At 46.6% G+C, this 27947-nt stretch overlaps 2 long non-coding RNA genes and 1 pseudogene across 3 annotated transcripts; 2 read left to right on the forward strand and 1 right to left on the reverse strand.

The window, feature by feature from the left end:
- The first annotated feature begins 1142 nt into the window (after positions 1-1142).
- LOC144381897 (uncharacterized) lies at positions 1143-9524 on the forward strand. Of its 2 annotated transcripts, XR_013448045.1 has the most exons (5): positions 1143-1500; positions 5346-5478; positions 6444-6595; positions 7492-7620; positions 9207-9524. It is a non-coding gene; the product is annotated as an uncharacterized LOC144381897 (long non-coding RNA). The 2 variants fall into 2 exon arrangements; XR_013448044.1 differs by lacking the exon at positions 7492-7620.
- On the forward strand, positions 1687-4079 carry LOC118554852 (KATNB1-like protein 1 pseudogene; annotated as a pseudogene).
- LOC118554842 (uncharacterized) lies at positions 9344-26935 on the reverse strand. The gene is made up of 3 exons (XR_013448046.1): positions 26831-26935; positions 11925-12266; positions 9344-9471 (listed from the first exon to the last, which is right to left on the reverse strand). It is a non-coding gene; the product is annotated as an uncharacterized LOC118554842 (long non-coding RNA).
- Positions 26936-27947: the final 1012 nt, after the last annotated feature.

The raw sequence follows: 27947 nt of genomic DNA on the forward strand, positions 1-27947 counted from the left end.
TACTACAAATTTACTGTTTCAGAGAGACCAAAAGCCAAAAGATCTAGAATTTGTTGGCATACACATCATTCTTTTCTTCCCTGATTTATACACACGTATCAGTCACCACCTAAACCCTACAAAGGAGTCTCATCATTTCAAAGATAAAGTCCAGACCTATGAAGGGCCCTCAGGATCGGACCTTGCTTACCCCTCTGGCCTCACACTGTACCACTGACCCCTCTTTCTGCGCATCCAGCCATCTTGTCTTCTTCCTGGGGAGACTTTCCTTGATCCTTCAGTCCTAGCTGGACCTCTATCCCTGCCCCAATTCTGCACTCTCCTAACAACTCAGCAATCCTGGCAGGACTTATAGTATTATAGTCAAGCAATTAACTAGTTGGTTATTTATTCCTCATTCCTGAATGTCAGCTCCCAGAGGGCAGTGACCATCTCTGTCTTACCCACCCACCCACCCCAGGACCTTAGGACTGTGCCTTGCACAATTAATGAGTACAAAATATTTGTTTGCATGAATGATGAATGTGTGTTTGAATGAAGAATGGGTCGAGGTGTCGGAATGTCTGGGCAAGTGCATGGAATATGGGGGTATGTGTGACTCAGCTGACTAGCTCCAGGGGCCAGAAGCACACAGCCTGGATGGGTGGTAGTGGCAGCCAGAGGACAGGGACAGGGCAGTTCAGCCATAAAGCCTTTCATAAGACCTCAGGCTGCCCTGCTGGCTGGGCTCCTCCAATGTTGAGCAGAGAGAGCACTCAGCGATTTGTCTTTCTGGTTCCATGTTTTTCCGAGCAACCCAAGATTGGAAGGAAAAACGGTTTAAGAGGAAGTCCAACATTCTTTTATCCTTGAAAATCTGGAAGTCCTCATGAGGAATAGGACAAGTCTGAGGGGCCATCTTCATTTTTCACCCTGCACAGCCCAGAAGGGACCCTGCTCATGAATCATGCAGGGGTTTGTGGGTCTCACTGAAAGAACGTTGCTGGCTTTGGAGTCAGAAATACTTGGGCTCGAATCTCTGTTTCCACTTGCTAGCCAGGTGAACTCAGGCAAGTGACTTAACCTCTCCTTGAACTTCAATAGCCTTATCTGTAAAATGGGCATGATTACTGGGTTACTATAGGAACAAACAGATCATAAGTGAAGTGTCTGATGCAGGGGAAAGTAAAGAATAGCTAAAATTACTGTGGGCTTATTGGACGTTTGGCTTTGGGTCACTGTGAATTTTGACCTTTTTTTTTTTAAAGTTGGGGTTATATAATGATTCACTACAAGGCAGGAGTTTATATAGCTGTTTGTTTCTCAAATAATAGAAGACATTTTTTTTTTCCTTTTAACGGGTCATTGGTCGAATTTAATCCAATTACAGTGCTGCTTGGGAAACTTTACTGTTAGGATTATCTGCAGCAATCAATACTCTCTTGGCTGAGGGAGAAGAGGAGCCCACTCCATTTTGCTGTCCTGGAAACGCTGGGCTCAGGTGTGGAGGCCCACTGCCAGGTACGTTTAGAAGGAACACACACGGAGACACACATTCCTGAGCCATGAGTGTGGGGCTCTTGTCTGCTCCTTATAAGGAGCGAGTTATCATCAGTCCTGCAGAAAGGTCACTGGTATTTCTCTGTCCTCAAGTGCCTGAAATCAGTTTTCCTCCGAGGGATGGGGCGGTGAATAAGCAGGGTAAATATGTCAGCACTTCACATATCCAATTATGAGGATGTTGACAGACCCTTGCAGCAGAGCTGGGTTTGGGGTTTTTGTCTGATCCTAAGGACTCTCAGGAGACATACTTGGATGCGTCCCCAGCCCCTCCCTGCCAGGGGCAGGTGAACCTGAAGATCCGCTTTTGCAGCTAGAGAGCCAGCTGCAAAAGTGGGCCTGGTTGCAAGTGCTGGAGCTGGGGCTGTTCTCGGGGCTCCGCTGCACCATCTCGCACCCTGGGCACAGTCTGACATTCCACCGTCCTGTGTGGATCGTGGTGCTTTCCTGGGCCCACTGCTCTGGCCCCCCCGCCAAGACCACAGGCCCCTCCTAAGCAGATACAGCTTGCACCTCCTCTGCAACCCTGCAGGGCCCAGCCCAAGGGCTAGGTATTAAATGGGGAGAAGCTTGTTGATGACTTGATGGAAAGTTGATTATGTTCCATGACCCAAAAAGCCTGGATGATGCCCTCCTTTCTATTCTTTGTTGAGAATGAGCCCAAGGTTGTTGAGAGCTGCTTATCTGAAGGCATTTAGGTCTCTTCCACCTGACACTTGTTCCTAGTTATGCCTGGAGCTGACCAGGCCCCAGCATTCCACTGTCCCCTGTCCCTTCCTCTTGCGGCCGGCCACTTTTAAATCCACTTTTAGATTCTCCCCCAGACCCATGTGAGCGAGCCCTGCTGAGCGCCCAGCACTGTACTCAGACATCAGGGCAAGGGAAGTCGAGGCGCCATCCTGCCCAGGGAGGCTTTGTGTAGCTCAGGAGTGAACACCTCCATCCGTGCCCGTCCCCATCTACCTTTCTTCTATCCCTGGGGACTTTTTAAAGCTTTTAATGTATCAATTTCCTGCTGTCATTTTCCATGTACCCTTTGTGGCTCTCTGACATCTTTTACAACCTTCTTGTCTTTTATGGGTTTTACTGTCAATCGCTATAACAGCAAATAAGAGTAAGAGGCATGAGGAAGTCACAAAGGTTCTCATATCTTTCCTTTTAGCCACTGTTGGTAAAAGGTAAATTGGTGCAACTTTTATGAGCAGGAAATTGGCAGTATTGCCTTGAAAAAGTCATCTGCTTTAGCTCTTTCCCGTCCGTCAGATGTTTATGACCTGAGAAGGGTGGGGCGGGGGCGGGGGGAGGGGCGGGCAGCCGAGTGGGGCGGGGCCGGCGTAGCCCATGACTGTCCCTGCCTGCAGCTTGCTGCCCTGAAGTGGGACCTGGCCGGGAGCGAGGCGTTGCTCTAGGCTGCAGGGCGCCATTCATCAGCTCCAGGGCTGGGTTGGGGAGCCAGTATTTAAGAAATTATGGCATCTGAGCCCATAATGTTAAAAAACGGAACTTTTGTAGTAATACTGAGGATCACTCCATCGATGTTACAAAAAAAACCAATAAAACCAAAAAACAATGTCTAATCTCTCTAATAAGAACATGATGAAAGTTAAGAGATTTCCAAAATGGTTGGCTGCTTACATAAATAGAACAGTTAGGACAAGCAAAACAATGCCCAGATAAACTACATGGGTGATCTATGGCAGAAAAATAAAAGTTCATCCTTTTCCAAATCCTTGTCACAGAAAACAGTTTCCTAGAAGTGCGGTCTGGGACAAGGCAGAGAAAAGGAACTGGCTTGTGTCGGCCACCTGCCTGAACAATTACCCCATGAGAATCCAACAGATTTCGTTAATTCCAGGGATCCTTCACCGGCAGGAAGCCCATCATCAAAATATAGTGGGTGTTTTCCCCTGAGGTTTCTCAAAACTGTGAGACAATGGCCCAAACTTAGCCAGAATTTGAGACTGAATGTAGCTTTGACTTTCCAAAGAATGAGAAGTACAGGGGAACTTGTAGCTTATTTGGTGATGATAAGAGCCCTCCTGTGCTCACCAAGAACTTTCGGGAAAGAAAATACATCTCACTGGACTACTGGGTGGACTTGTTGCCTCTAATAAAGTCACTACTTAGAAGCAAATTAGAAAAATATGTGATAATTGGTTTCATGGGGCTTCAAACATCATAAAGGTGGTAGTTAGAATAATCATCCCAAACAGAAATTATAAATAGAAATATTCAGATTTTAAAACAAGAGTTAAGTAGATTGTGGGAATAGGAAAATCATTTTACTTTTGGTTTCACGATATACTGGTAGTGTCCTGAGAATGCAAAATGCTTACTTATTACAGCTGCATTCAGACACTTCCTATTTGTTATTTGAAACATCCCCGGACTATGAGACTTCCAGAAACATGTCTCAAATGAAAATTTTGATCTATGAAAGAAACCAAAACCATTGTTTTTCTTGTAAAAAAAAAACACATCAAGAAACCACTAATGAAATCTTAACAATCTTTTTCATATCGAAGTGGAAAAATATCTAAAAGGAATAGCTTCAGATTCCACGAGGAAAAGTGCCCTATGAAGATTGTTACTTTTGCAGCATTTGAGATTGATTCATATAGTTATTTGGTAACATTGTTGAAGAATTACTGGGTCTTAATACAATACTGCATATTGCTTAAGGATATAATTTATACTGTGTGAAAAAGAGTAAGACAGGACGTGTCACTAGGAACCACAAAAACCAGTCGTCAAGATTGTGCTTCAGAAGAAGGCACCGAAATGTGTGCAGAGATTTTCTCACGTTGAGAAGACTTTGAAAGTTTAAAAAGGTCATAGCAAATAATATTAAAATTTTTTTGTCCACACGGATACTGTGAATGTAAATATCTTCGTTATTAGTAAGCCAATGTGTTATGATACCAATATCTGTTTTAAAAAATTAAAACCAGCCATGCTTCTGGCACGATAAATCATGAAATTAAACTAAGGGTTTATATTTAGGTCAAATGTTGTGGTTGAAACTTAGTTCATACAATTTTTGAAAGTTAAGAATATTTTTAGTGTCTGGTTTGTTTTGTTTTGCAAGAATTATGATGTCATGTATGTATGTGTTGTCCCTATAGAAAAGAAAAAAAATACATTTGTATGATGATGATGCTTAACTGGAAATGTCTGTGAAGTCGGTTAATTTATATTCCATTTTTATTGTATATAGATTTCTAATATTTTCAGTCCTGTATTATTTAAGCTTCCTTCAAGTAAACTTACTAAGCTTTTCTTTAAAAAAAAGTTCATGTGTTTTGATCAATCCAGCTGCAAAATTGGAGATGAACAGAAAAATATGAATTAAAAACAGATTTCTATACAATATTAATGATTGAAAAAAATCTATTATTTTGAAACTTTTGAAAATGTTTTTAGGAATTTTTAATGATGTGAAAAAATGCTCAAAATATGTTAAGTGAAAAGAGAAAAGAATGAATACATTCCCAATCACAAAATGATAGGACATATATGTGTGTGTGTGCGTGTGTGTGACTGTGTGTGTTATGTTAAAGTCTACCAAGATGTCAACATGTTAACAGTAATTCTTTCTGAGTGTTGGGACCTTAGGCAATTTTTATTCTCTTTTTTATGTTTTTCTGTGTTTTCCAAAATAGCAATCATCAAATTTTCTACATGATCAGGAAAAAACTTAATTGGAAAAGAGAAAAGTGTACTTGGAAAACAATGAAGAACTTAAAACAGAGGGCTTACTTACTTACAACAGGGCTGGGGTGGGTATTGGTGTCCCTGTTTTCTAGATCTAGAAGATTCCAAGGCTCAGGGGGTTAAGTACCTTGTCCAAGGTCACACAGCTCTCATGGATGGACCAGGATCCGACAGCACCCCGTCTCATCAGAACATCTCAGGCACGAGCTGCTTACCTTCCCTTGGGTAAGATGGGCACTCACTCCCCACTTCCTGCCTCCTACAGGCTGAGCCCGCCCTGGTCCAGAGGGACCCTGCCTCCCTGGGAGCTCCCTGCCAGCAGGAGGACCAAAGATGCTTTTAGAGCAAATAAGTATGAATCTTGAACGTGCCCAGGCCCCAGCCTAACCCTGCATCGCCCCCATCTCTATCCCCTGCGTACCCTTGCCCAGCCCATGCAGGTCACAGGGGAAGGGCACCAATACCTGTATCTTTTCTCTGCCTGTGGTCACATTCTTTGGCTTTGACAGTTTTGAACTAACCAGGTGTTGGGGAGAATGTCTTCCCCAGCACTTGGCTCTCAGGAACCCCACTAGATTGTGTAGGGCCTGGGGGCTGGGAGTGGTCGCAGAGCAGCTCTGAGGGCTCCTTCCTGGCTGCCCCTGGGCTGGTTGTGGAGAAAGTGCCAGGGAGCCTCGGGGCCCCTGGAGAGGACAGTCAGGAAAACTCAGCAGGAAAGCGCCCGCCGCTCTCCCGCGGGCCCGTGGGCACCGCACCTAGCCTTTCTGAGGCCGGCCAAGGGGCCCCAGAGACCACACACGGGAAAGCACATTGTAAACCGGTAAGCTCTACGTACGCATCAGGTGTGACGAGCCAGAAAGGGACAGGAATCAAAGGAGCCGAATAGCGAGCAGTGGGCGTCTTCTCTGCTTTATTAACTGCTGGCTCCCCAGCACCTAGGAAGCTGCCTGACGCACACTTGCACTCAGTACAAACTGTTTATATGAATGAACAAAGGGTCCCTGGCGGCTCATCCCCTCTCTTTCAATCTGTGGCATTTCACTTATGTGCCAAGAAAACAGGTGCTGTGGGAAAATGGGAAAAGGCACTGGAAGGGGATGGTTTCTCGCTGTGTGAACTTGGGCCAGTGCTTTGTCACTTGGGGCCTCAGTTGCCTATCTCTCAGGTGGGAATAATAATATGATCCACAGATGTCATCCCAAGTGACCAGCGAATGAAAACACAGAGGATTAAAAACTTCGTGTATGTGGTGCTTTTTACCAGCACCCAGCAGCCCAGGCAGGACTCTTAAAAGACCCCTCTAGATCCTCACCTAGGTTCCAGTGAGAAGTCAGTCTCTGAGGTAAAGAAAATCTTTTATTTATTAGAAGTTGCTTGTATTAGAATGAGTCAAGTTATCTGTGTGGGTAGAAATGTGTTTATTTAGAGATTGAATTCCTGATTTGTGTCCAATATTTCCTAATGATCCATTTAAGGGAAGGGAAATACGCCCATACAGAACCAGTTAAAGTCTCGAGAAACCAATAAATCTCTGCAAATGGGCCAGCTCCTGACTCAGCTTCCTCAGGTCAGGAGCCTTGAGGGAACGCAGTGAGCCTCCTAAAGAGATAAAAAAGCTCTTATTTCATCACTGAAATACCTTTTCTGGAAGGCAGTGCTGAGCTGCAACATGCAAACTAGCTTGGCTGCAATCCTCAGGGTCCCAAAGTGCTTGCAGTGATGGCCTCCCTATTATGTATATCAGATTTTCCCAGGGGCTCTCTTCCCTCCTGTGCTCACTTGCACCCCTGCCCCTTCCCCCGAATCCCTCTCTGCTTGCTGGCTGGGCCTGGACTCTCTTTGATGAGGACAGAGTTTTCCACTGGTGGTTAAAGAGATAGCCTAAATAAACATACATGGTCAAGGGTCAGTAACTGAACCACATTTCTGTCCTTGGCTTCTTCATCAACATAGAGTAGCCTCCCTCATTATCTGCTTCTTGAACCCAGAGACACAAGAGGAAGGTCTACAAGAAAACCCACACCCTAATTTGCCTTTTGTCCATGAAGGCCATGGATGTAAGGTGCACAGCATGCTGTGCTGAATAGAGCCAGGAACTATCTAGGCATTATTTAGCTTTGGACAAACCCCTTAACCCCTCCAATCGTCAGTTTTCTCATCTGTAAAATGGGGTGGTTAGACTGGAAAATTTCAAGTGCCTTTCTAGTCCTCAAAGAATGCTGCCCGTACGTTCCCCAGGTCACCTGCTCCTGTGTGAATTCACTAGAACATCAGGGATTCTACCTCTTGCCCTCCTGGAGTGAAAACAGACCCAGGGACACCTGATAACAGTGCTCTGGGGCTCTCCCTGTCTACACTCGATTACATGTGAGTCACAGGAAGAGTCAGATCTATGTGGGTTCTTGGTCTTTGCTGCTTACTAGCTGTGTGTGATCTTGGAAAATCTTTGCACCTCTAGATCTTTATCTCCAGAAGTGAGTGATACACCCTATCTGGCAGAGTCCATGGGAAGTTACAGCTTTTTGTTTGTTTGTTTGTTTGTTTGCTTAGGATCATGCCTGGCTCATCACAAGGATCCTCTTGTTACTGGCTCCCTTCCTACCTTCTTGCTGAGTCTTATTGGGCTGGATGTGTTAGGAAGAGGGAAGCCAAAGAACAACCCCACAGGTGCATCAGTTAGGCTAGAGCTGAAGCTGCCATAGCAGAGAGACCCACAAATACAGTGGCCTTAACTTGCCCAAGCTTAACTTCCCTCTTACTAACAGAGGTCATAAGTAGTCAGAGGTAGGAGGTTGGTAAGCCCCTCTCCTCCATGAGACCCCAACTTTCCACATCCTGTTCTTCTTCAAGACCAACTCAGAGCCCACCTCCCTTGGAACAGCCCCCCCCCCCCCCTCCACAGGGATCATGCAGCTCAGCTCCTCCCAGGGGGCTCGGCAGGCCCTGCCTCACAGCGCCAGGTAACTTTGCACCACCAGACTGGGGGCCAGTTGTGGTCAAGGGTCATATCTACCCCGATCTCAACTCAGCTTCAGGAAAGTGCTTAGCTTAGTGCTTGGCACATGGTAGGCTCTCCAGGAGGGTTTGATAACCGAACCCCGCCTCCCCCGCCCCAGTGATTGCATTCCTGGAGCCATGAGCCAGCCACGATTATGAAAGCTGAGGTGTTTGCTTAGTCATCACTGTCTTACATATTTTTTAGCTTAATTACCATGCAATTTCTTCATATCCTCCAATAAATGAAAGACAAAATATGTGTATCTTTAGGGGGAGGGAGGATGTGTAAAATTCATTCTCATGAAAGTCCTTGACTCATCACGAAAATTCAAGAAATGTGCTTCTTACACACAGACACAGGGATATACCAATTTTCCTGTAATGTGCAAATTAGGAACCCTTGGGCGGAAGAGCTGACTGGGATGCTCAGTGGAGTGAATGTCTGAATTACTGTAAATTTTAGAGAATCAAATTTTTTAGTGGGAAAACTTACCATAGTCGTAAGTTTGGGTAACTGCTCTGATTTGAGTGGCTTATGGCTAGCAATCCCAGAGAGCAATGGAATTCAGTCATCTACCTCAATGTTTATTTCACAGTTTGTGCACTGAAGGCCAAACCACACTCCCAAGTGAGCAGATGAGTGGAAGTTCTACTGAGATGTTTTATAGCTGGCATGTGGGGAAGGACATAGTTTGTTTTACCTGCTTTAAAAGTTTTCAGACAAACATACGTGTGGCCATTCCCTGTGTTAGATCCAACTTTAAGTTATTTCTAATGCATCTTGGTCCTACCCATGGCTGCCTCTTTTAGCCTAGCTCTATAGTAAGTGAGATATGTGTTCTTTTTTGGCACTGGAACTTTTATAAATATGTGTACTTTTTATACTTTTACAAATATATCTGCTTTGGCTACTGGTTAAAGCCTATGACTCTACACTTATCCAACCTCATAAACAGGAATGCCTCGTACAGTTGTGCAGGTTGTGCACTGCATGGCTCCAAGATGTGCTATTTACGTGGACCATGATGGCACCTCCAAAGCTTATATTGGTACAACCTCCATAATACTCCAGGAAAGCCTTGTCTCATGGATTACCTGCAAATTTCTCAGCAGATGCATGCTTGAACTCTCTGCCATTTAGTGTTCAACGAAAGCTTGATTGAGAGAAGCTGTCCCAAGAGCCATGAAGCATGTCTGTTCCTGGGTACTGAAGATTTGTTCCTGGAACAATCCAGATTAATAAAAAGCTGTGACTCTGGACCACATTGTTCTGACCCTCTGTGCAATTGCTTTTACTTAATTAGGCTCTGGCATAAGGCATCAGCCACATCAGAGAATGTAATGAGAGATATCATGAGCCTTGCTGTAGTTCTCTAAATGTTCTGGTGGAGGAAATTGCTCACAGTATACAACCTCTTCAGAAAGGCTCATGGGAGAAATTTCTCTCCAGTCCCAGTATCAGGAAGAGTTATGATTTTCCTGAACTGTTTGATCTGATAGACAGGCGTTCTGACTCATGTAACTGAACTGTTTTCATATGTGTTACTGAATGTTGGAAAGCTGAGGGGCAAGTTGGTGGCCCAATATTAACTAGTGTAAAGACCTCACAGCATGGGTTTTATGTTCTTGCCTCATTCCTGGCTTCATCAACATTAATAGGTTCAACAAAAGCTTTTGAGTGCCTACCACACACCAACCACTCTTCTAGATCCTACCCTGAACAAAACAGACAGAAGTTCCCATAAGGAAACTTACATTCTAGTGGAGGGATACCTGGTGAACAAATTACAAATGGATATTGGTAATATTGTCTATGTATTACATATATAATTACCTATACATGCCCATGTATATAGGTAATATTACATATATGCTCATGCAATATTATATATGTATTATAAAGAATTATCTAGGGCGCCTGGGTGGCTCAGTTGGTTAAGCGACTGCCTTCGGCTCAGGTCATGATCCTGGAGTCCCAGGATCGAGTCCTGCATCGGGCTCCCTGCTCGGCAGGGAGTCTGCTTCTCCCTCTGACCCTCCTCCCTCTCATGCTCTCTGTCTCTCATTCTCTCTCTCTCAAATAAATAAATAAAATCTTTAAAAAAAAAAAAGAATTATCTATGTGTTAAAAAAAAGTATTATCTATTATACACATATATGTAATATCATATATATTATATATGCATATAGGTAGTATAATATTAGTATGGTAAAGAAGTAGAAAATAAATCAGGGAAGGGGAGATGGTGGGAGAGGTGAATTTTAAATAGAGTGGAGATCTGAGAAAAATGCTCTGAGAAGATACCATTTGAGCAAAGCCTGAGGAGGTGAGGGAGTGTGCTGTGTGGATCCCGGGGGAAGAACATTCCAGACAGAGGGAACAGTAAGTTCAAAATTCCTGAGGCAGGAGTGTGCTGGGCATGTTGAAGAAACAGCAAGGGGGCTGTTGTGGCTGGAGAGCAGTGAGTGAGGAGCGAGGTGGGACCCTGAAGAAGAACCGCGGCAGGCCTGGGCGGGCTCTGATGCACTTGGACCCTGCGCCACATAAGATGAAAAGCATCCGAGGGTTCTCAGTGGAGGAGTGACTAATTCCCAAGGGTCACTCTAGCTAATGAGCTGAGGGCAGACAGAGGAGACAAAGGCAGACCCAGGAGGCCAGTTAGGAGATAACTGTAGGAGTTCAGAGGTGATGGGGCCTGAGTCACCTGGTAGGGGGCAGGTGAGAAAGGGGCATATTGTCAGTGTATAGTCAACCCTTCAATATGGTAGTGGAATAGGGGCATAGTAGGTTCGGACATGCTAAGTTGGAGGGGCTGGCTAGACACCAAGTGAGGATGAGTGAGCTGGAGTTTCAGGCAGATATCCGGGCTGGGTGTAAGCAAGTGGGGGGTGCTTGGAGCCATGACACTGGAGGGGGAGATCACAGGGTGAGTGCGGGTAGAGAGGAGGCGCCCCAAGGACAGAGCCCTGGGGTACTGCAAAGCTAAGAGTTCACCTAAGTGTCCTATCCTCATTTTTTTTAGGCTGATATTCAACAAATTGTATTATTTTTAGTTCTATAAACCTCCTTACATTCTACTCAGAACAAAACAAACTTAGTTGAAACCAGTGTTGTAGCACCGACATCCTGTCATTCGTGTAAGACGTGTTTACTCAGAGCCGATTACATGTCAGGCATTAGGAGCTGGGGATGACCAAATTTTCCGGCCTCCTGAAGCTTGTGTTACAGTTGAGAACAAGGACAGTACTTGACATGTAAATAAACACACAAGATGGTTTCAGATTGTATCAGGTGCTATAAGGGAACTAGAACAAATAGAGGGTAACTCAGGACAGGAGCTGTGGCTTCACTGAGGACATGCTATGTGAACTGAACCAAAATAGAGAGAAGGAGCCATGCAGGGTTCTAGAGGAAGAGCATTCCAGGCAGAGGGAGCAGCCAGTGCAAAGGCCTGAGATGGGAATGAGCTCGGGTTGTCGGGTGACAGAAAGTAGGCTGGCTGGTGTGCCTGGGACAGAGTGAGGGGGGAGCGGTGCAGAGGCCAAAGCCAGGGAGGGGGAGGGGGCCGCTCATGTTGAGTCTTGCCAGCATGGCAAGACCTTTGGGTTTTATTTTCAGTGCATTGGGAAGTCACCACAGAGTCTCAGTGGGGCAGTGCAGGGATGTGACTTACCCTCACTGTTGAGCGTAGCGTGGACCGTAAGGAGCAGAGAGACTGGCTTGGAGGGTGTCACGGTGGATGAGGACCCAGTGGGGGCTGGACTAGGACGGGAGCAGTGCAAGCGGGAGAGGGTGCAAGCGTATTTGAAGGCCTTGCCGATGGACCAAATGAAGGCAGAGAGAAGTCTTCGATGACTCCTGGGTTTTGGCTTGAGCAACTAGATGGATGTCATTCCGTGGACAAGAGACAGGGTACACTGGAAGAGGGTCAGGTTTCCCCAAGAAATGAAGAGTTCCTATCCAGCTGTGTTAAATTTGAGATGCACGCTGGTCACTTTGCAATTCTTTGTGTTACCTACAAAGAAAGTCCCACATTCATTCAGTGTTACACCCCCACCGACAATGTTTCAGAGTTTCACCTTGTCCACACCCTCATGGACACTTGTTATTCTGTGTTGTTATTCTAGCCACCCGAGTGTGCATGAAGTGATACCTCGCTGTGGCCCTGATTCACATTTTCCTAATGACGTGGGATATCTCTTCATCTGTCAGTTTCTGGCCTGCAGGGTTTTGGGTCCCCAGGCTGGGATGCCGGGACATGGCTGTATTTAGAACATGCTGTTGACCTTCCCATCAGATCTAAGGAGGAGCATGTTTCATCAGGGTGTGAGCAAACATCGAGGCCATTTCTAAAAACAGATGTGGTTTTTGCCTGAGAGCCTAGCAAAGGAAATTAACTTTGAAAATTTAAAATTATTTCACAAACTAAACGAGTAAAGGGGAAAAAAAACTAGTATGAATAAGATCTAAGGGAAACTCTATTAGAAGAAAATATTATTATTTAAGTACTTGCTTGGAGGATATTTATTTGCAGTGAAACCCCCTGCCTCCTCTCACCCAGCTATGCTAGGCAGGCCAATACCACTGTCCTGGACATCCAGCGATCCTGTAATATACACAGATAAATGGTACTTTCTTAGGACCAGGATTTCTTCCTTCAGAAAGATCTCAGGCCAGCTAGCTCACACACAAGATGTGTCCAGACTGCTGAGAGGTTTATTTGAAGTCCTCAGTTGCTCAATCACAAGATACTTTGTGTTCCCAGCCTGCCGTTTGGGGATTAGAGGGCTGACTTTCTGGTGGCTTGGAAGAAGGATTACATCACCCAAAATCTCTTAGCCTAAACTTGATTGGAAACAAATTTGATCTTCACTTATAGTGCAAACCAGGAATTCCCTAAAAATGAGCCTGCTGATCCAGCAGCAATCCTACTGAGAAGTCCCACCTTAGTTAGTTGGGAAATCTGATTCCAAACCTGAATGTCTCTCTCTTCTTCCATACACATTCTCTCATCCTACGAGTAAGTATCACAATGAATCACTCAGCTTTTTAGAGCTCAGAGTAGTAGAAATCTCAAACCAAGGCAGATTAAACAAACACACAAGTTTGCGATCATTTCCACGATATTCTATTTCCTAATGGGACTTTTGTCAGACCCTGGTAGGTAGAACAGCTTTGCCCCTCTGGAAAGCAGGTAGCTGGACAGACAGTCGAAGAGGAGGAAGGAGGGCCGGCGGCCAGATGCTGAAGGTGGCACTTGTGTATTTTGTAAAGACCTGGGCTTCAGCACTTCGTAGCCATGTGGTTTCGGGCAAATTACTGACTTTCTATGAACCTCCCTCTCTTCCTCTGGAAAACTGAGCTAAGTTTACTTACTTGGGAAGGCTGATTTGAGGCACAAATAAACAGTGAGGTGTGAGCACCTGGCCTAGTAAGAAGTCATCCAAGAAGGACACTGGCGTTATGTTGTCTTTTTCTCTAATTCTCAGCAGGAATTTTCTTTCATTTCCTTTTCAAACCCCCTCCTAGATGCCAGACCCCAACCCCAGGAATAATTCCAGACATTCAGAAGTTATTCAGCAGAAGTTGTCTGAGATGAAACAAATCCAGGTTTTGGATGAACAGAATATCGAAGAGATAAATGGATTTGATCATTTAATAAATACTTGTTGGTGCCTATTATGTTCCAGAGACTGTTCTAGGTACCAGAGAAACAGCTATGAACAAAACAGACAAAAATCCATGCCCTCATGGAGCTTTCATGCTAGCTAGAAAGGAGAGAGAGAGAGACTCTGAACAAATCAATCATTGAAACACATTGGAGGGGCGCCTGGATGGTTCAGTTGGTTAAGCGTCTGCCTTCGGCTCAGGTCATCATCCCAGAGTTCTGGGATCGAACCCCATGTCGGGCTCTCTGCTCATCTGGGAGTCTGCTTCTCTCTCGGATCCTCCTGCCCCCCCCCCCCAATCTGGCTCATGCACTCGCTCTCTCTCTCAAATAAAAAAATCTTTAAAAAAAAACACACCGGAGGTGAACTGGTGCTGAGTGCTCTGGAGAGAAACAAAGCAGAGGAGGAGGATGACGAGTGGTGGGGTGAGGTGAGGCTGGAGATGGGTGGGGGTGTTCCTAAGGGCTCCAATTCTCAGTTCTAAAAGCTGAATTCTTTGGGGGTGGGTTAGCTTTCCTGGGCTCATTTCTAAAGAGGCATCACCTTCCTTCCAGGGCAGCCAACACCCAGCAGCCAGGCTGAGGGGCAGAAGCCAGGCTGCCACAGTGAGGGAGAGCCATGTCAAGGCAGGCAGATGGCAGGAGACTCTGGGCAGCGCTACACACCCCCGACCCTGGGAATTAGATCACCTTGGGAAAGATTCTTCCACCTTGGCTCTGGGGAAAAAAGCCCTGCGCTGTGCTTCCTTAAATAGCACTGGACAGGGACCAGTTTTGTACACTTCAAAGCCCTTCCCTGTTTGCATTGTATGAAGGATGCATTCCTATCTAAACTCATCCAGACTAACAGCGGCTAATTTCCTAGCAGCTCCACCCTAACAGTTCTGGCATGGAATGGAATGAATGCTAGCACAGAACTGGGAGTTTATACTCCAGGGGGAAAAAAAAAAAACCCTTCAAAATTCTTTCTACGTGTCTGCCCTACTACTCAATCTCCACCTCCAGGCACCATCTTTGACCAAGTTCAAGAGGTAGTTCCCTTCCTTTAGCAGCTGTTAGGACCTGTGTGATAGCAGCGCTGAGAGCACTCGGCATAAATAATCCTACAGCTGGTATTTACACTGAGCCACCTCAGGCTATTTCTTGACTGTATGGAATCATCAGTTTTCTGCCTCATGACAACTTTAGTAGGAAGCCTGGACAAGTCTATACAGAAAGGGATTTAGAATCACATCACGGGGTGCCTGGGTGGCTCGGTCGGTTTAAGCATCTGCCTTCGGCTCAGGTCATGATCTCAGGGTCCTGGGATCGAGCCCTGTGTTGGGCTCCCTGCTCAGTGAGGAGTCTGCTTCTCCCTCTCCCTCTGCTGCTCCCCCTGCTTGTGCTCTCTTTTGCGCTCTCAAATAAACAAATAAAATCTTAAAAAAAAAAAAATCACATCGAGGGAGGGTAAAACGAGATACAATAGGGGGGCGTGCCTCTTGGGGATTTGCTATGTCTGACCTAGTCCCAACTTCTCATGTTACAAATGAGGGAACTGATATTCAGAGAATTGAGGTGACTCTATCAAGGTCATACTGCCAGGGAGAAGCCAAGTCAGACCTAGAGTCCAACCATCTAGATGCTCCCCTGAGAATTGCTTCCCCCCAACCCCTCCGGGGCCCCAGCCTGTCTCCTACTCCCTCTGCCTCCTCCCAGTGGGACTACTCACCTCAAGCTATCTTGGACCCAGCAAGAATGAGGGGTCCTTGCCTTGCAGAAATCTACAGTGATTCACAGGAGCTTGGACGCCTGATGCTATTCCCTTCTCTCTGCCATCATGTTGCCCTCAGAATTCTTATTATCCCAGTTTGGGTGGGCTCAAACTTGGGATAGGATGCACAGAACCGCTTTCCTTTTTTTCCTCAGAGTGATGCTGACACACACTGCATTTATTTAAGACTTAGCTTACATGGCTAAGAATAACTGATGTATTTGATGAGAAAATACATTCACCTGTAGAAGTCACTAGAAGGGAAAAGGGACCAGAAAGTTTCTTTTGTTTTTAATTTATCATGAGATACCTTTCTTTTAAAAATACAATACAATACAATACAATACTATACAATACAATAAGCCCTAGTTCGACTGATGATGTGCCTTTCCCTTTGGCCCCCAGCTCCTGGTCTCCCACCAAGCTCCCCGCTGGTCATCCCCTCCTCCCGAAATGCTCTGTTCTTGCCGGGCAAACCCTGTCCTCCCCTTCAGTATCTAAAGTGCTCCTTTGTCTTGGGGTAAGAAAAGAAAGTTTGTTTAGTTCAACAAACTTGTTGAGTATCTCAAAAGTGCCAGGCATGTGCCAGGCACTCAAGATTTAGAAATAAATGCAATAGGGCCCTGCCCTTGGGAAATTTAACTGGAACTTACAATGATCCAAAGAAACACAGCGTAGAGCCGGTGCCTTTTAAGCTTTGCCCTAAATCTACTCTTCTTATGGTCATGCACTGTGACTCTTTTGGTTCCCACTCCGTCCCAAGCCCCAAGCACAGTGCCTGGCACATGGTGCCAGGAAAGACCAGTGACTCACTGAATCACTGATTCCTTATGACCACCCTACAAGGCAGACAACATTTTTCTCCTTTTACAGATAAAGAGCTGAGGCTGCCGGCAGCTAAGGGCCGTCTCCCAAAGTCTCCTGCTAGTGATGACTCAGGCATTTGTTTACAAACCCTTTGCTTTTTCTCCTGTGTGGCACATCTTACCACTTCCCTTTCTAGACGTAGTATTCTCATCTGTAAATTCAGAGGAGCAGCCCAGATGATCCCACAATCCCTTCCAGCTCTGAATTTCGTCGTCAATGTCCAAAATCGGTGCTAGCCTGCATACCTGTTTTCCCTGGGAGGCTTCTTAACGTGTTTTTTCTGAACATCCATTTCTCCTGCCCCCATTATACTACCAGGTTTTTGAGTTTAATATTTCACTTTGTAACCTATTTGTAGCACCCCCAGTTCTGTATTCTATGCTCAAGGACTTCTCATTTTTTTAAAGTCCATGGCTCTGTAAACCTGCCTTCTCTGGACTAAGTAAGTCACATGCTTTACTTCCCGACACCACTAATTTCTCAAGGACAGTAGCCAGCTTGTGGCACTCTGTGGCAGGTCTCAAAGAACCCCGTGACTTAAGATGGACAAAATATTCCTTGGAAATGACAACTCTTGATCTTGAAGCGAAAAATGCAGACTTTAAAATTTTGTGGGATCCTAAAACTGCAGTTCTATACACTAGCGATGAAAAATCAAAAATGAAATTAAGAATTTCATTTGCAATAGCATCAAACAGAATAAAATATTTAGGAACAAATTTAACAAAAGAAGTGCAATACTGGTACACTGAAAATTAAAAAAGCATTGTTGAAGAAAACTGAAAACCTAAATACATGGAAAGATAGCCTGTGTTTGTAGACTGAATGACTTAATATTGTTAAGATTGCCACACTCTCTAAATTGATCCACAGATCACACACAATCCCTATCAACATCCTGGCTGGCTTTTTTACAGAAATTGACAAACTGATATTAAAATGTATATGGAAATGCAAGGGACCCAGAATAGCTAAAATAATCTTGAAAAAGAACCAGGTTAGAAGGCTTATACTCTCTGATTTCCAAATTGCAAAGTATAGTCATCAAGACATTGTAACACTGGAATAAGGATAGATATATAGATCAGGAGAGTAGGATTGCGAGTGTAGAAAGAAATTCTTACATTTATGGTCAATTGATTTTGACAAGGGTGCTAAGACAATTTGATGAGGTAAAGAATAGTCTTTGTAACAAATGGTTCTGGGACAAGTGGATATCCACATACAAAAGAATGAAGTTGGACTCCTAGCTCACACCATGTATCAAAATTAACTCAAATGGACCAAAGACCTAAATACAAGAACTAACAACATGGAACTCTTAGAAGAAAATAGAGGTGTAAATCTTCATGACCTTGAATTGGGCAACAGTTTCTTACATGGGCCACCAAAAGCATAAGCAACCAAAGGCAAAAAATAGAAAGGTTGGATTTCATCAAAATTGAAAACTTTTGTACTTCGAAAGACACTAATGAAGAAAGTAAAAAGACAAGCCCCAGAATGGGAGAAAATATTTGCCAATTATATTTCTGATAGAGGTCCAATATCCAGAATATATAAAGAGCATTTAACAAGTCAAGAATAAAAAGACAAAGAACATGTTCACTATACTTTCTGAGTTGTCCTACATGCAAGTACATGTTTTTAATGTTGTCTGTCTTCTGTCCTGTAAGTTTGCTATTAAAATATATTAAACTATATAAAAAAAACACAAAAACACACAACTTAAAAATGATAAAGGAGGGGCGCCTGGGTGGCTCAGTTGGTTAAACGACTGCCTTCAGCTCAGGTCATGATCCCAGGGTCCTGGGATCGAGCCCCACATCGGGCTCCCTGCTCGGCCGGAAGCCTGCTTCTCCCTCTCCCTCTCCCCCTGCTTGTGTTCCCTATCTCACTGTGTGTCTCTCTCTCTGTCAATTAAATAAATAAATAAAATCTTTTAAAAAAAAGATAAAGGATTTGAATAGACATTTCTCATAACAAGATATACAAATGTTTAATAAGCACATGAAAATATGTTCAACATTAGTCATCAAAGAAATATAAATCAAAACTATAATAAGATGTCACTTCATACACATTAGGATGGCTATAAAAATAAAAGGTACTAACAAGAATAGTGAGGTTGAGGAAATACTGGAACCCTCCTTCATTGCTGGTAGGTATGTAAAATAGTGCTCAAAAAGTTCAACATAGAGTTACAACATGATGCAGCATTTCTACTCCGAGAGTGGTGTGTGTGTGTGTGTATGTGTGTGTGTGTACATACATATATGAAAACATTTGAATGCACAAAAACTTGTACATGAATGCTCATAACAGCATTATTCATAATAGCCAGGAGGTGGAAATAGCCCAATACCCATCAACTAAGGAATGGATAAACAAAAGATGGTATATCCATGCAATGGAATACTATTTGCCCATCAAAAGGAATGAAGTGCTGATTCGTGTTACAATAGATGACCCTTGAACACATTATGCCAAGTGAAAGAATACATTCCCAAAGACCACATTATTACATGATTCCATTTATATGAAATGTCCCGAATAGTCAAATCCACAGAAACAGAAAATAGAACAGTGTTTGCCAGGGGCTAGAGGGAGCAACAATGGGGTGACTGCTAATGGGTACAGTTTTTTTTGGGGGGGGTTGGTGATGAAAATATTCTGGAATTGAATAGTAGTAATAGTTGTACAACTCTGAAAGTGGTGAAAATTAGGATGTATAAATTATATCTCAATAAAGCTGTTTAAAATAAATCTTGTGGGAAATTCAATAGGAAAATGAGCGAGGCTAACTGAAAATCCCAGGCTAGCCCCCATTCTCAGCACCTAGAAGGCTCCCCACCACCACTGTGGCAACATCACACCCACAGAACTCTAAATCTATGGATTTTCAAGGTCTGTCTTACCCACTCAGCCGATGATTCCTCAACCTCTCTCTGATATCCCCACTGGGTGATTCCCTAGCTATGCTTGACTTGGCTGTTTTCCCCTGCTCCAAGCTTTTGTTGAGGGTCTACTGTGCACTCCATTCTGGGCTAAACATTGAGAATACACTTTGTATGGCTGTCTCTGTAATGTAACAAACATTTATTTGAATATTTATAATGTATCAGGCATTCTACTGGTTTCTATTCATTTTTGTTTATTTGTACCTCTTTTAGTTTTGGTTCTCCCAGAAGCAAATCCTGAGACAAAGATTCAAGTGGAAATAGTTTTGGGGGAAGTGCAGGCAATCCTTGGAGGGGAGTGGGAAGGGATCCAGGGAAGAAAGGAAGCCAAGAAAACAGCTCCCACAGTGAGCCACTAAAGCTTCAGCCTGAAGGGGAACTCTCGGGAAAGGTGTAAACGTGTCTGGAAAAAGTCCCTGACCTCCCAAGGGCCAGGTGGCTGGGAAATGTATAGGATACTAAATCCGGACTCCCTGGTTGAGTGCATGCTGGGCATATGTTAATTTCTCAGTATCTCTGCTGCCCACGGACGCATAAGTTATGCATCCTTCCCCAGATCTGAATTGGGAGAGGGGAGAAAGAACCCTTGGGCACAAATGCACATTTGGGCAATTGGTAGTTGGCAGGACCTGCGGTCCAGGGGATGTGGGTGGGACACTGACAACATCAGCCACAATACTTTCCTCCTTCAGGGTGCCTGGGTGTCTGGCTCTTGATTTCGGTTCAGATCATGATCTCAGAGCCGTGAGATTGAGCCCCGTGACAAGCTTCGGGCTGGGCACAGAGCCTGCTTAAAATTCTCTCTTTCCCTCTCCCCTCTGCCCCTCCACCCTCCATGCTCTGTCTCTCATAAAAAAATTATTAAAAAAAATACCTTCCTCCTTCCACACACTGGAAATGGTGTACAAGGATACACAAAACACATCATAATGCCATGAATTAGGTCAAGGTAAAGGAAAATAAGGTAAGGCAATGAATATCCTCCTAATCAACCCGGAAAAACAGATGCTATTTCTCAGCATATTCTTTGTCAAACACTGGATCTCCAAAAATACCTCCAAAACTACCTTTTGAAAAGGCAAAACTGAGTTGCCAGCTTATCGTGATAAATGCGGTCACAAACTTGCCAGAGTCTCAGTAGAGGTGATTATTTTTTCCATTATGAGAGTAATAATGCTCATTCTAGAAAATGCGTTTGGAGAGCAGATTTGTGGATTTTGGTGTTTCTGAAGTAAAACCTTTGGTCCATTCTTGGGGGAAAGTGACTTCATCTTAAAGGAATGAATGCTCCTAAAAAAGAGCTGTGTCAAGGTCGCAGTGGTTTCATGTTTCTAAGAGAGAACTGGACCCTTTTCACTCTCCAAGAGGGTAAATAAATTTTTATGTTCTAAGGGCTTGATTTTTTTGACTTAACAGGCCATCGTGTCCTTTCCAACAAGCTGTCAAGCCTTATTGCATAAGAGAAGGAAGACAATGAGAGTCATTGTGCCCAAGAGCTGGGGTGGGGGGCAGTGCCCAGGGGGAGGGGCTCACTAATGGAGGCCTCAGCTGCCAGGACGCCTTCCCCGAGGATGGTCTGAAGGAGGGTTTGCTGTCCTCAAAGTGCCCAGTGATGGCATGGGATGGGGCGAGGGCACTAGTGGAAACATTCTGCTGTCCAAGGGGCTTTGCGGGACTTGTGCCTGCCCCTGCCCCAGGGCCTACCTAAGCCGTGGGGGCCGGCTAGTGAGAGCAAGCACCTGATTGACTGATGCAAGTGTGAGGAAGTGAAGCTGCACCCTCCTTTTCACACCTCTCTCTACATCCCGGGACACCTGGCAGGCATTCCCATTTCGGTGTCTAGAGGCTGGACAGGAGCTGCTGGTGCCTCCCAAGCCGAGAGGTGGGGGACGAGACACAGAAATGTTGCAAGACTTCTGCATGCTTTCCCATCCCTGCAAGCACAGTTAAGGGTGCTGGCGCCCCAGTCTCTGCAGAGCCCTTCCCCCTCCACCCCTCCCGGCAGTTGGCTCCAGCTCTCTCCCCCTCCACAGGCTGTGGTACCTATACAAATGCAGTTTTTTTTTTTTTTTTTAGATTTTATTTATTTATTTGACAGAGAGATAGAGAGCACAAGTAGGCAGAGAGGCAGGCAGAGGGAGAGGGAGAAGCAGGCTCCCCGCGGAGCAGGGAGCCCGATGCGGGACTCGATCCCAGGACCCCGGGATCATGACCCGAGCTGAAGGCAGCCGATTAACCAACTGAGCCACCCAGGCGCCCTACAAATGCAGCTTTTAACCAAAAGATTCCATGCTCTGAGAATGGTGAGCCTCGATGCTCAGGAACACTGGGGGTGGCATTCACCACCTTCCTTGTCCCCAAAGTCAGCAGCATCTCGGGCACCAGAAACTGGTTAAAGCTGCCTGGGCATTTGGGCATTTGCAGCAGAAGATGCTTATCAGTGGAAAGAATAAGTCTGGTGTCAGAGCAGTGAGTGCCCAAAAGTGGCAGTCCCGGGGGTTCAGGGCCCCTTACCTCTGTGGGGGGGCGGGGGGAGTGCAGGGTGATGTGGGAAACAAAAGCAGAAGAAAAACTATTAAATTTCCTTACTACCTAGAGCCCACTGACAAGTCATTGAAACAGGCACTCAACTGCCTCAATGTTAATACTTTGCTAAGGGCAAAAGGTAATCCTAGCCCGAACCCGCCCCACCCCTCCCCCCACCAGGATCCTGTAAGTCTACCTTAACATATAAAAATTCCTTTGGAAACTTCCTTTATCTCTAAAACCCCCAAGATACATGTTGGCAATCATCCCCCACCTCGCTTTGGGGAGGAAGTAACCTTCCCCTGTGAACACTGCCCTGGTGAGAACTTGTCTTTCTCTTCCCCAGGTCTCTGCTTATATTGCAGAACGGAGCGGAGGTGAAGGTTGCAGGGAGTCGGCAGGGCCAGCCTGAAGCCTCTTCTAAAGCATGGAGTGAGTGGTCTGGCCCTTCTTTAGAATGAGGGGCTCCTAACACTCTTGTCCAGTATGGCATGGGCCTCCATTTTCCCATGTAACTTCCCATTCCAGCTGCCCTTCAAAAATCCCACCTTTTGGTGATGCCTTTTCTAGAAATCTCCTTGATCAGTTTTAACAACCACCACCCTGTTAAGACAGAGGATCTGCAATGCAGTTCCCACAGAAGTGGGAAATTTCAAAAGTTAAATTTCAGCCCCACAGAAGTGGAAATAGAAAAGAACCGAACAGTTTTACTAAATATAATAACTTGGTATCTGGGGTGGAGAGAAGCTAAGCCTATGAGCCTGAGGCACCCCTGAGGAAAGAGCCCTTCCCATTCTCTGAGCTTCAAGCTGCTGAGAGACTGATTCTGGCTCTGGGTGGAGTCACACTAGGGATTCCGTGAGCCAGCTCCTCAGGCCTCACCAGTTACCTGGTGTGGATGAGGCCACATCAGCAGTGATGTGTACCCACTTGTACCCTCTCACCTGCTCCTACAAGGCTTTCTCCCAGGAACCACCTCTCAGTCCCAGGGGTCGCTTGGGCAGGTACACCTGGACAGTGCAGTCACTGTTCTGAGCGCAGCTCCCTGACCCACCGGAGACACGAGTGGTCGCCGCAGAGGGGTGGGAAAACGCTTCTTTCCCCTCCTCACACACCGATAAAGGGTCCCAGAGTCGTGCTACTTGTGCCCTGAAGTCTTAGAGACATTCTGGTGTCATCTAACCAATGCTTTGCTCTTACAATATTCCAAGCGGTTTACAAACATTAACTCACATGACCTCATAGTAACCCTCTGAGCTAGGAACCACACACGGAGGGCTCTGTGAGAGAGGGAGCCGGCCTGGAAGGGCTTAGGTAGCTCACCCAAAGTCACTCAGGGAGTGGTGGGACAGAGCTGGAATTTTTTTAAAAAAAACATGTGATTCTCTACCTGTGTTTTCCTCCCAGCCCTTCTCCCTGTGGCCCGGGGAGCCTGGCTGAGGACAGACTCAGGCTGAAGTCAGAATCATGCCTGGCCTCACACCTGGCGCTCTGCTCAGCGTGATTCACCGTGCCCAGCTGTCTCCCTGGAACGAGTTCTCCAGAAGGGTCCTATACCCCCTTAAAAATAAACTGCTATCAGGCAGCCCAAGCAGCACCAGAGAGGCCTGAATTCCCAGCAGAGGAGGAAAAAAAGCTTTGGCTCTGCTGGGTGCGGTCCCCTTGATCTGATACAGAATTTGGGATCTAACGCTGACTGCTTTCCTCTCAGGCAGGATCTTTAGAGAAGGACCATTTTTTTCTTCTGGCCAGCGGCTGCTGCCTTCTCAACCCAAGAGGCTATGTTGGCCTGAAGAAGAAGAGCAAGGAGGAACATCACAGGCTCAGTAGGTCAGGCTGGAAGTAATAGCTCATGATCCCTGAGCTGGAGGAGGCTCACCTCAGAAAGGTCCCTGGGCTCCTCCACCTGCTCCGGGAGTGGTGGCCCAGCCCCAGACTGAGCGCTTGGTCAACAAGGGAAGATTCACCCTTCCTTTGCCCTCTAAGTGCTCCTGATGAAAACACTCAGGTGTGATGCAATTGAAAACAGAGTTGAAAAGACACCTGGTGGTCTCAATCTACGCTCCGCGTGAGGATGAAGGGGCTTTACACCTGCATGTTCCCTTGCCCACATTCAGAACCTGGGGTGGTGGGGGGTGGGGGGAGCTGCCTGCCAGCCACGGGCCACGGCATGTGGCACCACAGAGTCGGCGGGCAGGACAGCAGCTGGCCAAGCACCCAACTGTGTAGACGAACAAAAGCTGGGCACTGAGGAGAAGACAGCCACCCTCCCCCACCCTCCTTTCCCGCCAGGGTTTGGGCTGATTTCTTTCAGTGCTAATAAGCAGCTCATAAATACGAATAAGCTCTTTGGCACCCGGAAGCAGGCAGAGTGACTTCCCGAGTGAACTTGGGCCAAGGTTAGCCCCCTGGTGCAGGGCCAGGGTGTTGCAAGCCCCTGCCGAGTCGGGGTGGCCTGAGCAGGGCAGGAAGACTCGCCACTGTTCCCAGACAGAGCCAAATTGGCCATCCCACAGACACATTTCTCAGTCACAGAAACTTCCCCGACAGATGGGCAGGAACACTGGACCCACCCCGATACTCATACATACATATCTATGCGGCAGCTTCCAGAAGGTCCAAGAGAGCCCCGGTCTCAGAGAACACTTACATGCTGATGAGAAGCAGGAACCACACCGACATTCCTGCCCAGCCCCCCACTACAGCTGTGTGCTAAGTTGGTGTAAGAATTGCACGGGTGGTGCTCTGAGCTTGTACTCGGGCCACGGACGCACCGAGGAAACGTCATAACATCCATGCGAGGCTCATTCAAGCCCATTTCCCTGAGTACTTACGTGTTCATAAAGAGAGAGCTGTACAAAGCAACACCCCTGCCCCCTCCCCCACTCCCTGCCCTTGCCGGGGAGAGGCTGAGAGGCCAACACCAGTGGGGCTGCATTCCTCTCCCTGGGGTTGGGTATTCATTGTGCCATTCCCACGCAGCCTGCTGGGTTTCCTCTGGTCCTTGGAATGTCGGGCCTCCATCTCCCTGCCTCGTCTCCAGGCCTGGGCCTGGGTGGAGGAGGCAGCCACGGGGCTACCTTACCCACGCCTACCCGTGCTTCCCCTTCCACAGGCCTGCGCACTCTGTGACTCTGCCTGAGGGATTTCTCTGTCCGCAGCAAGGTGCTCGGTCCCCAGGCAGGCCAGACCAGGCTTGCTGGGAGTTCCTGCCCTCCACCAGTGTCGGAGGGAATTGGCAGGTGCATCTCCCAGCTTCTGGCCCCGTGTGTGGCGGGGACAAGGCCAAGCAAACTCCATCCCATCTCCCAGACGTCCCCAGTGGGAAGGAGAGCAGGGTAACCTGCTCATTCAATGCAGTCTGAATGTGTTTCCTTCCCTTATCAGCCCACTGAAACCCACAGTGGGTAAGCAGTGTAAGAAAGAGTGAGAATCGAAGAGACAGGGCCTCCTTTGGGATTCCGTCAAGCTTAAATCAAGGAGAAAAGCAGACCCTCATGGCGTGGGCTCTTCCCGCCATCTTGGGTTAGTAATTACATCAGCAACCACAGGGTTTGGGGCCCCTGGGGACACAACTGTGGCACACTCATCCTTCTTTCTATGGTGCCCGGCACAGGTGTGGCCCTTCGTAGGTTCTCAGTAAATGCTAAACTAGGCAGAGCTCACCCCAGGCAAGTTCATTTGAAAGGAGCTCTTCAAAGACCTCCCTACCCAAGGAGAGAGAAGGGCTCTTTGACTTTCTAACCATCTGAAGCCCTTAAGGAACAACAGTTTAGACATCGTGCCATCCCATTTTCCTCTAGCACTGGAGGAGTCAACTTTCACTGCAGGGCTCATGAGCTGACTTGGGACTCCTTCCTTGGGTAAGAACCGGGAGGCAGTCTGCAGGGGAGAAGCGTGGAGGGGGGGCCTGCCCTCCGGGGCAGGAAACCAAGCCATCCCCTGCACAATGCCCTGTCCCTCTAACAGTGAACAGGACGTGCAGGGCTCCTTTACAAGCTGTGTCTACAAAGCCCACGCTGGGCACTGCTCCCACGAGGTGATAATATTTGGTCATGGCATTTATTTATTGCACATTATTGGAGGGCAGGGAACCAGGAAGATGTTGAAAAATCCTGGTGAGAGCTGAGCTTGGGACTAAGCTAGAGGAGTGCTGTTTCTTAGAACCCTACTGAAAGAGTGCCTAAAAAGTGAAAGAAGGGAAAAGAAGAGAAAAAAAGCTGCAGACACTTGAAATGAAATCAAGTGATATTCGTCCCCCCCCACCCAGGTCTCAGACAGCTGGTCCCCAGAGACTCCCAGTTACTGCCTTGAGGTCTCAGAGTCTATGCATGCTGCCGAGTTAGTAAGCACGGGTTAAGACCTGGGGAGAAACTGACGAACCACTGTGTCTGGGCTTTTCACTTCCTTGGCCTGAGTCACGTCAAGCAAGCTCACCTCTCCTTCCCGAGCCACGCGGAGAAATGGAGAGGGTGCGCAGACCTGGGTGTGGTGTTGCTGGGATCTAGCCAGCCCCCAGATTCTCTGGCTGCGGAGCAGCCTGGCCAACTCACACAGGTAGCACCCCTGTGTTCTTGGAAAAGGAAGCACCAAACGGAAGGGGAGGAGGAGGCAGGCTAGTCAGGCCCCTCTGCCCAGGCATGAGAAGTTTGCTAGGAAATGGCTTTAAATGTCACGGATAATATACTCCAGGGGGGACCCAGTGTCCGCTGGACTTGGCCCCTGGGAAGTATTCAATATCTGCCGGCTACTTTTTATTTTTCCACAACTAAACTGTACATCCCTTGAGGGCAGAGGCTAATTCTCACCGTCTTGATTATTTTCCACAGGACTTGCAAATAACACATAGCCAGGAATGTGCTGATCTTTGATCTTCTATTGTGTAGTCCCATTTCCTTCAGGAAAGAAAAAGCTGTGAAGTCATGAAACTTGGTACAAATTGTGAAAAAGTCACTTTGTCCAGTAAAATGATTTCCAATCGCATATTTTAAAATAATTAACCTGGATGTCCATACCTATAGTTTGTCCTGAAATGTTTAGATGGGGATAATAGCTGAAAGCTGAAATAAGCAGAGCAAGCAAGTAATCTAGAGACATCTATCACAAATTTGCAGCCAGTTTGGGTGGACATCACAATGGGTCTTTAGGGGAGCATGCACAATTATACTTTCAGAAAACAAACCTTTGCCTGAGGCCTGACTCTTGGCAGACAAAATGATCCAGACAGGCATCTGCCTGCCCCAAGGATGCACCTCGGGCAGCTGCTAAGTGATGCCTGGGCAGACCATGGCGGGCAAGCAAGTGCTCTGTCACTCTGTCTCAGCTCCACGGCAGGGTACAGTATCACCGTGGTCAGCTAAGACCAGACCCCTCTGCTCTAATGTCCCCTCACACCCGGTCTTGCTGCTGTATAATGGAAAAGGGGCTAGATGTGGGTTTAGGAGGTGGCCTACATTCATGTTCCAGCCTGGCCACTCACTAGCTGTGTGACCTTAGTCGACTCCCTCAACCTCTCTGGGCCTCTCTCATAAAGGCCATACGCCTGTAGATTTATGGCTGGCAACATCTATAAAATGAAGAGGGTAGGGCCAGACAGCCTGTGAGGCCAGTTCCCACTCTAAATGCTGGCATCCTCTGAGATGTGGGAGAGGGGGGTTTGAGGAGGCAGCTCGGCTGCTGGCAGCACACGGCAGGTGGGTGCTGGTGCCCGGGCGCTCTCAGAGACCGCGTTCACGTTCCTTTTTTGGCCACTCCCAGGATGTACACACAAAGGCGCGTCGCAGAGTACCACCCCTGGGGATAGATGGCAAATAGTCATTTGAATCACCGAATAGTATTTGCTGAGGACCTTCTGCAGAACAATGGGTCATGTTGTGAGGGGTGCGGAAGCTGGACACAGTAAGACCCTTGCCCTCAGGAAGGTCA

The sequence above is a fragment of the Halichoerus grypus genome, chromosome 5, assembly GCF_964656455.1.
Source record: "Halichoerus grypus chromosome 5, mHalGry1.hap1.1, whole genome shotgun sequence".
NCBI classification, from domain to species: Eukaryota; Metazoa; Chordata; class Mammalia; order Carnivora; family Phocidae; genus Halichoerus; species Halichoerus grypus.